Raw genomic sequence first — 10,198 nt, 5'->3', positions numbered from 1 at the left:
GCAGAACAAGGGCGCGGCCCAGGATTGGCGAGGCCTTCGAACAGGATCCGTTAGTATGTGTTTAGCTTATGTGTTGTGATATGTTTATGTGCTATTATATGTTAGCGGACGAGGCCCTGTGACAGGCGAGGCCTAAGTGAAACATAACTGTATCCGAGCGGGGCTCGAAGCCAGGCGAGGCCTGCAGCGGCGGGGCCGTTGTAGCAGGCGTGGCCTGAGGTAGGGGGCGAGGCCCAGAATAGCGGGAGTGTCCCACTTTGTGCAGTATGTGGTTATGCATGGTATGTGGTAGGTTGGGGAAGTCACTAAGCTTCGTGCTTACGGTTTTCACTTTTGGTTTCAGGTATTTCCGGTAGCGGAGGGAAGAGCTCGGGGTGATCGCATGGCATACACCATAGATTAGTCAGTCTGGGAATGTTTTACTCTAATAATGATCATATGTTTTGGGAAGTAATACTCTGATTATGTTTGGATTGATGATTATGCTTTAAGTAATGTTTTATTAAAGAAATTTTTAGTCTTGAATTTTGGGACGTTACAATCACACAAACAAATAGAAAACTACTGTCATACAACATAATCCAATGGACCGACATTGGTGGCTTCGACCCACGAGTATAGTGAAGAGACTCTTCTCGCAGACGATAATCAATAACTTCTACTCTCACTAACAACAATAAAAGTGCTACCCCACACTACGATAGTCATATAAGGTAAATCCTTAGTCTACCATCAAAAGCTAAGGTCAAGCCAAAAGACAACTAACGTTAAAATCAAAGTCAAACTCAGTCGACCTCCACGTCGTGGCCAACCTTGGCCACGCCATGGCACATGGGTCTAAACCTGATCTTTATCCAAGTGAAAGAAGTCAACAAGACATCAAAAAATCCTCTATGCCATAGCCATAAGATGACAAAATAGTCAATTGGTCCCTATTTGCTACGTTGTGGCGGCTTAGTGCCACGCCGTAGGGAACAATCTGATCAACTTAATCGAGTAAAGCTACTTTTAACTGAAAACCAAAGGCTCAAAAACATAGATCTACTCCTTCTCAACACCTTAATGGATAAAGGTTCCAACTTTATCCATTAAAACACTTCAATAAGACAAGATCTCCAATAAAAGATTAATAAAGGCAAAATCATGGCAGGGGCTTAACCACTAAGCACTTTTCCTCAAATTCCTTAGTTGAACAAACTCCTGAAGAGATTCTAACACCATATCTAACATAAAGTTGGTTGCTTTATAGACATGCATGCCTATTACATGTCTAGATTTCATTTTAGTTCAAAATGAGCAAAAAGGTGAACAAAACTCATGCAAGGCTAAGAATCCCAACCAAAGTGTAAATCTACAAGATATATTGCTCATGGGACTCAGGAAAGTCATAAAGTTACAACCTATATCACATCAAACAAACCAAACATCACTTATGGACCAAAATGAGCTAATAAAGTTACATCTACAATCAAAGATTCATCAAGATGGAAACTTGAGGACTTACAAATGATCCAGAGAGTGATTCCAAGGATAGAGAGGATTTGTTGCTTGATATTTAGGCTAGCACCTTCTTCTTATTCCTTCAAAATGAAACTAAACACCACAAAAAGCTCAGTATCACACAAGGGATGCTAGGATTAGGGTTTCTTATCTTGAGAGGATGATGCAGGCTTAAAGATTACGAAACCCTAGCCATAATGTCCTTTATCTTGGTCCCAATGTCCAGGGATTAATGTTTCTCAAAAAATCAACTTCCACACCATGGCACCCATTGACACGTCGTGGCAGGTCAATTAAATTTGTGGACAAGAAAATAAAGCCACACTGTGGAGAAGCCCCACTACGCGGTGGCTGCGTAAGAATAAAATTCTGAAAAATAAATTAAATTATGGATACCAGAAATGAGTGTTACAACTCTCCCCCACTTAAAGTAGATTTTATCCTCGAAATACGGCTTGGTTAGAATCTCTGAAAACAATGCCAAAATATTCTACAAGCTCCCTCTAACCACTCCGAAATCAAGGCATCTTGTATAGAAAACTTGAGAGACCACTCAGAAACCCATAACTACCAACAACAATTCAATAACTTGAAAGTACTCGGCTGTAACAACTATCTTTTTCTACCTAACTGTAAGACCCAACTTCTAGTGAAAACCACTCAAATCGGAAAACTTTTCAAAAACTAGAACTATAACTAACTCCATCAATAAACTCTCAAAACATGACAGCCATCAGTTTAAAGTCCAGAAGCCATACTCTAAGACTAATAATCACCGATTCGGTGTACCTACCCCTAGTCTCTGACTAGGAGCACCACCAAAACATGCAGAAAGAATACTTCAAAACACACAAGTCGTGTATTTCAACTAATCCCAAATCCGGAAGTTATGTCCAAAAACCATAAATATACACTTGACGTCTTGACGAGTCATCACCAACCCACTGCTCCCATGAGCATAATGATGGTCCTTCCATTAATTTCACATTGCATCCAAATCTATTATTAGCTCAAGTGTACATCAACCTGACAAATCACCCGAGACAATTACAACGGACTTTATGACTAGAGATTTTAGAACTAATACCCAATGTTGGTAACCCAACCCCTAATAAACCGCCCTCAAGAAAACAGGGTCCAAAATTGGAAACATTCACTAAGCAACTTCCAATGCACAACTAATACATCAACCAAAACAAATTTCTACTATCCTTATGATCCAAACCAGTTGGTTATTAGGCCTCCTGACTCCCTGAAATGCACTAACACCCCCATCATGCAAATAATACTAGTGATCTGAGACCTAAGAGTCTCGATCAAATGACTATCGGATCCCACCCATATGAGTCATACACCCCTTGGTTCCCGATACATCATGACGCCCTCTAACTGCTAGAACTGTCTGATCATCGTACTACACCAATCTTGTCGTCATTCCATCATTGTCCTGAAAACTCGTGACCAACACCACATGGGCTTTAAGCTATTCAATCGTCAACCCACTGACTTACAGTATCCCAATCAATAGCCCTCACGTCACAACACGGGGCATACCTTCTATAACGCACAATTTCTTTCACAGTACAGGCCGCTTACCATCGCAAAATCATATGAAATCATGGTTGCACAAAACTAGCAATTGAGATAGATGGTTATATTGTTGCCCCAATTTAAAGGCTACAAACCAACAAAGAACCATAACAATAAATTTGGACCAAGATTTCTCATGATATCATACTCGATCTGCATACACCTCCCACATGACCATACTTGATAAACTACCACAATATACAACCTCATGGGAGCCCATAAGCAACCCTAGATCTACTGTATTCTTCCATACAACCTTACCCAGAGGGTGTGGTACTAGTAGATCTAACCAAAATGATGAACCTCAACCACTAACAGGAACTTCCTCATAAATGGTCGAAACAAAGATCCCATACCTTGATTGAAACTGAACAACTCCTACGAATATATAATTCAGCTCTATAAAACTTCAAAAATTATTCATTAATGTTGTCAAAACCCAGGTCGGGTGAATCCAGATACCATCCCTGCTGACGTGACCTGTCAAAAACGGATTCAACATAGATCCAAAGACACACTTGAAAACTAAAAAACCCCACCCCAACAACCGAAATTCCAATAACCAAGGACGCTTGCACAACTCGAGCCTTCTATGATCAATAATTCCACAACCAACAACTGAGGGTACCCATAGCTAGAAACCAAAATGTACAATGTATAGATTTTGACGATAGGTTGATGCATCCATTGAACATCAATTGATAAAGCCTGAAACTTTTTAAGAGCCTCAGCTATTTACGCTGAACAAAATGACCGACGATCGAGAATGCATTAACATCTAATCCAATTACCCAATACCAAGGTTGCATAACTTGCTACTCAGTACTTGTGCGGTCGAATACCGAGTAGCGAGTACTGAGTACTCGGATTCGGTAATTAATGTAGAAATATTTTTAGGGAAGTTATATATATTTCAAAATCATAAGTTAAAATCAAAAGTTGATTGAAATATATAACAAAATTAGATATATATGAATACTTAGAAACATAAAAACCGTATAATGGTCTCATTTCGTGAGTAATTGCTGAAAATTTAAGATATATTTGTAGTAATAATTACATGCGTGTGTGTTAAATAATAAAGCATTCAGTATATTATACATATTAATCACCGAGTTGACTGGGTTTTACAACACTGATCGTTCAGTAAGGGAACAACCGGCAAGTACTTGCGATTCTGCATCTCGCATCGGTAAGGGCCCGAGTAGCAAGCACTCGGAGGAGTAATTGGACAACTCGGTGAGTTTTACAACACTACCCAATACACTGCATAAGCAAAACCCATGTAGAAATAAACATCCCAAACTATGAAGCTGATTTAACGATCAATAACTGACCGTCCAAGACTATACATAACAATCTATACAACAAGCTGACGAATCACTCAATAACTAACACTCAACCTGAGCGACACAAATGCGTCTTGATCTATTCATCGACATCTCAAAAGGAACCACTGGCTACAACAAGCTCCCTGACCAACATCCTCCTACTACAAAGACAACTCCTGCATTCATGAGCATATACATCTGATGGAAACTTGCTCTGCATCCCCAACTTGTCCAAATTTTAAACCAAAGTCTCGCATATTCAAACCACCAGTTCTTATGACCTATTCTTCTGAAACCATAATATTGAACAGGTAAATGATCCTCCAATCTGAATACTCAGTTCTCCCCCACTTAGGGTTTTAACTACCACCAAATGACATTACAATCAAACCAAAAATCAAACTGGATCAACAAGATACATTGCATTCTTCGTACTTTGAATGTATAACACAATGCCAGATGATCTTCAAGATAAAGACCAAGAAAACTCAAAGAGATTCTAAATCTCATATGGAGACCTCGAAACTTCCAATCATACTACCTCTAACATCAAGAATCTCATGCAGATGCACAAGCAATAACTCTGACAGTGTATTCACAACACCGACTTCATGTCTAAAAACAAATTGACTACCACACTACTTGCCTGCAAATCCCCAACCATCAATTCATCGCAAGAATCAATTATAAATACAACAGACATCATTCTCATAGTTAGGAATCATTAGAGACAACAGGGTTGTTATCCCCAATCCACTTCCCTTAATCACTTGGAACACTCAATTAGCACCTGATCGAGCTACATTCAAAGAAAGTAGACTCTTGATCTCATCTCAAGGCAACCATACCACAAGAATCTTCTTGTTCATTCCCATACTACCATATTTGCCGCCAAAACCACAACCATCTAGCCCCATGTTGGGTATACATCCTAACTCTTAAAATCTCATGTCTGCACTCTTTCCCTTTGAACACAGAAAGATGGAAGAACTTAACCCCTATCGCAAACAAAAACATCCCAAACCATCTTCCAATCACTTAGCCTCTGGCTGCAATCCTCGAGTCGATTATCATTATCTCTCCCTTCTTGAGTCCTACGACTCAACTGTTATTACCTCAAGCAAGGCCAGACCTTAAAATCAAATAACTCACCTAGATCTGCACCATTCAAACCTAACTGACATCGCTACTAGGGCCCTAACAATCACCTAACTGATTTTCTGACCGACCAACCATAACGATAAACTGAATATTATGGAAACAAATTGCAATGAATCATGGTGCCAAACCATACAATTTACCCTCAATTAGCTCCTTAGAATCCCCAAAAATTTCCCTTATTTGAGTACATATCCTATGCTTTTAATAGCTTGGGCACAATATTACCTTCCATACCTATCCATACTTTACTTAACAATCATTTTGGATCCTCTGAGTAACTACTCATGTCTACTACCTACCGATCCAATCACATATACCCACCCTCAACCGGGTACACGTTGCTAATCTTCTTAGATTCTCTTTCTAGTATCTGTCTTCCAAAATGCTCACACAAGCACATTCAAACATGCTTTCTAGGCAGTCTGAGGGTTCCCTTCAGACCTCACAAATACAATTACATGCCACAAGCACTCGATAATTCTTCGATTACCAGGTCTCACACTATAACGGTTGGGCTCAAACAAGAGTTATGCAATAGATTTAAACCTAACCTTCTAAATTATCTAAGCCATACAACATGTAACCTAACATAATTTCTTAATAGTTAGCAGATATTATTGGAGGTCCCTAGAAGCAAAAAAGCAAGAAGCATTCGACCATCGAGTAATCTAAACCAATTCCTCACTTAATCAGGGCATTCTATCCAATAATTTGAAATCCACACTAGCATGTAGTTCCAAAAGCGCAATCAATAGGCATATAAAGGCATCTCTCCTAAGATTCTATTATGCAAATCCTGAGCAAATCCTTAGCACTAATCTAGTATGTAATTCTCATATACTCATACCAAAACGTTAAGCATAACACATGTATGTGTGTTTTAGGAACTACATACTTTAGTTCGACTGATTGCATGCATCGCACCCCTTTTCTTAAAAACCTTTTTGGAAAAACTCATTTTCTTTGAAAATATTTTGTTAACTCCTCAGTTTCAATTCAGCCACACCCGGGAGTTTGTCCAAATTTCTCAAAACAAGGCTCTAATACCAACTTGTAATGTCCCAAAAATACCGAGCAAAAATTTTCGTTTAAATAAGTCAGAACCATTCATTCATTATCCCAAAAGACTATTAGAGTAAAAGTATTCTCAAAACATCAAAGTAAGATCATAAACAATCACTGCGAAATAAAATCTTCACGGGGTGCAATGTGATCAAGCCAACTCTTCCTTTTGAAACTACATATACCTAAAACCACGCACATGATACTGTAAGAATAAAGCTTAGTGAGCCCCCCCCCCCCCCCCCCTTAAAATACAACATACCAAACAAGTAACGGGCCCCGCCCAATGAGTATAAAGGGACTCTCCCTAACTCGCATAATGGGTCCTGCCTAATAAGTATAACGCGCCCTACCTAATGAGTAAAATGGGCCTCATCCTAACTCGCATAATGGGCCCCGCCCAACATAAAAACAAGAAAGTATTACATAGAAAACTAGAATCATACAACATAATCGAGTGGGTCGGCATTGGTGCCTTCGACCCATTAGAATATTGAAGAGACTCACCTCTCAGACGATAATCAACTAATAATACTCTAATTTCCAAAATTATTAGTGCTACCCCACATCTAGATAGTCGTACAAGGTAATCCTAAATCTACCTTCATAAGCTAAGGGTTGCCAAAAGACAAATCAAGTCAAACTATGTTGACCTCCACGTCGTGGCCAACCTTGGCCATGTTGTGGCCCACAAGTCTAAACACAATCTAGATCCAAGTCAAAGAAGTCAACAAGCCATCAACAAATCCTCCACATCGTGGCCTTCCTTGGCCACGCCATGGGAATAAGACGAGAAAACAGTTGGCTGGTCCCTACTCACCAAGTCGTGGTGGCCTAGTGCCACGCTGTGGGGAACAGTCTGATCAGGTTAATCAAGTTATGTTGATTTTAACTCAAAACTAAAGGCTCAAAAACCCATATCTACTCCTTCTTAATGCCTTAATGGATAAAGTTTCCAACTTTATCCATTAAGACACTTCAATAAGACAAGATCTCTAATCAAAGGTGTAATAAAGGCATAATCATCACATTGGCTTAACCAATAAGTAGTTTTCCTCAAAGTCCTTAGTCCAACCAACTCCGAAAGAGTTTCTAACATCAGATCTAACAAAAAGTTGGGCTCTTTATAGACATGCATGTTCACTGCATGTCTAGATTCCATTTTACTTCAAAATGAGCAATAAAGTGACCAAAACTATAAAAGGATAAGAATCCCAACCAAAGTATAGATCTACAATATATATTGCACATATGACTAAAAAGATTCATAAAGTTGAAACCTTTATCACATCAAACCAACCAAACATCACTTACATACCAAAATAAGCTAATAAATCTACATCTATAACCGAAGAATCATCAAGATGGAAGCTTGAGGACTTACAAATGGTCCAAAGAGTGAGCCAAGGATGGGGAGGAGTTGTTTCTTGATCATTGGGATATCATATTCTTCTTCTCTCTTCAAAATGCAATCAAACACCACAAAAAGCTCAATATCAAACAAGGAAGGCTAGCGTTAGGGTTTCTGGTCTTGAGATGGTGATGAGGCTGAAACATCATGAAACCCAAGTGATAATGTCCTTTATACATGGCCTTAATCCCAAGTACTAGGGTTTCTCAAAAAATAGCTGCCACGCCGTGGCACCCATTGCCACGACGTGGCGGGTCATTTAAATCCGCAGTCAAGAAAATAACATCATGGCGTGGTAAATCCCCACCACATCGTGGGTGCCCGAGAATAAAGTTGTAACAACTCAAATTTTTCAAACAAATTTTTTTTTTTTTTAAAACATAATTAATTCCATTTAAAACAAGGCATAAATAGTTCAAGTATTCTGTCAAATACATATATTCCAAAATCCCAAGATCATGAAGACAATCTTCAGTGTGTATCGATCATGCCGGCGCCTTCCCACGGTCCTCGCTGGTACCTGAAATGCATGCACAACAACTGTAAGCATAAATGCTTAGTGAGTTCCCCAATATACAACTTACGCACATACGCCTTTCCAGGCCCGACCTTCCGGTCCATGTGTCTCAGGGGACTTCCGTCCCTGTTGGGTAAACCTTCCGGCCTTACCCACGCCGACCTTCCGGTCCATCACACAATCATATCGCCTTCCGGCCCATAACATATTGCCTTCCGGCCCATAATATAATCGCCTTCCGGCCCATAACATACATAGCACATATAACAATTAACTTACCACATATAGCATACATATCACATATCATATCCGACCTTCCGGTCACACAGTCAACCCTTCCGGGTACAGTATAGTGAGAAGACTCACCTCGTAAATGCTGAAAGCTAGCAACTCCTGAAATCACTCGTGCACAATCCAACGAGCTACAACCCTCCTATAACATCACATATCTCATTAGCACTCATATCTTCTAAGTGTGACTATCCCTAAGAAGTCAGACTTAGGTCAACTCTGGTCAACGGTCAACTGTCCACTCGACCGGACTCGGCGAGTACCATGACGACTCGGCGAGTCTGGACGTCTTCCAACTTTCTGAGATTCCTTATCTACTCGTCGAGTACCCTCCTCGACTCGACGAGTTACTCCTGAAAGAATCGCGGGGCCACCCCGACTCCACTCGCCGAGTCTGAAGAACAACTCGGCGAGTCCCAGTGAATCTTCAAGCTACTCGCCGAGTCTGCTCATCGGACTCGGCGAGTCCACGCCATGCAGTCGATCAAACTGCTTCCTGAGATAGGTCTCGTCCCGAAATACACATGCATGGGACCTTCTGGACCTCTAAAGGTCCTACTACAAGATTATAGTCGTGGGTAACAGGGCACTACATCATCTAATCACTAAATGGGTTCTATAAACCCTAATTTCATAAATACATCAATATAGCAGAGCACACACGAATTCTTACCTGGATGATGTATTCTCTGTATTCCCAATCCTCAGAATGTGACCCCTTGCTGCTCCTTTAGCCAATCTTTTCTCTTCCTTGCACAACCACTCTTCTATAACCAACAATGGCCTAAGATCCTTGCTCCAGCTGCACCCAATCGATCTAGGGTTCTTCTCAGAAGGCTAAAACGAACAATGACGGCCAATGAGTCCCTTTTATACGTCCCAAACCTGAACGGTTAGGGTTTCCGCTAAACAGCGTCGACTCGCCGAGTCCATACCTGGACTCGTCGAGTCCAGTCGCGATCCTGCGACCAAGTCTGCGATCCTACTCGGCGAGTCTAGGCCCCAACTCGCCGAGTCCCCTCTTAATCACCCAAAAACATAATTTAACCAATACCTGAGATTTCGGGCTGTTACAACTCTCCCCCACTTGGATTAGACTTCGCCCTCGAAGTCTCACCCCGCAAATAATTCCGGATGCTGCTCCCGCATCTCGCGTTCCGGTTTCCAAGTCATTTCCGATCCCTTACGGTGTTGCCATTGAACCAACACCAAGGGTACCTCCTTGTTCCTCAGAACCTTGATCTTCCGATCTCTGATCGCCACTGGTCTCTCCGCGTAATTCAGGCTCGCATCCACCTGAATATCCTCCAATGGAACCACTGCCGACTCATCGGC

This window comes from Lactuca sativa, chromosome 4 (genome assembly GCF_002870075.4).
Source record: "Lactuca sativa cultivar Salinas chromosome 4, Lsat_Salinas_v11, whole genome shotgun sequence".
Classification (NCBI taxonomy): Eukaryota; Viridiplantae; Streptophyta; class Magnoliopsida; order Asterales; family Asteraceae; genus Lactuca; species Lactuca sativa.
This window is presented reverse-complemented; position numbering follows the sequence as displayed.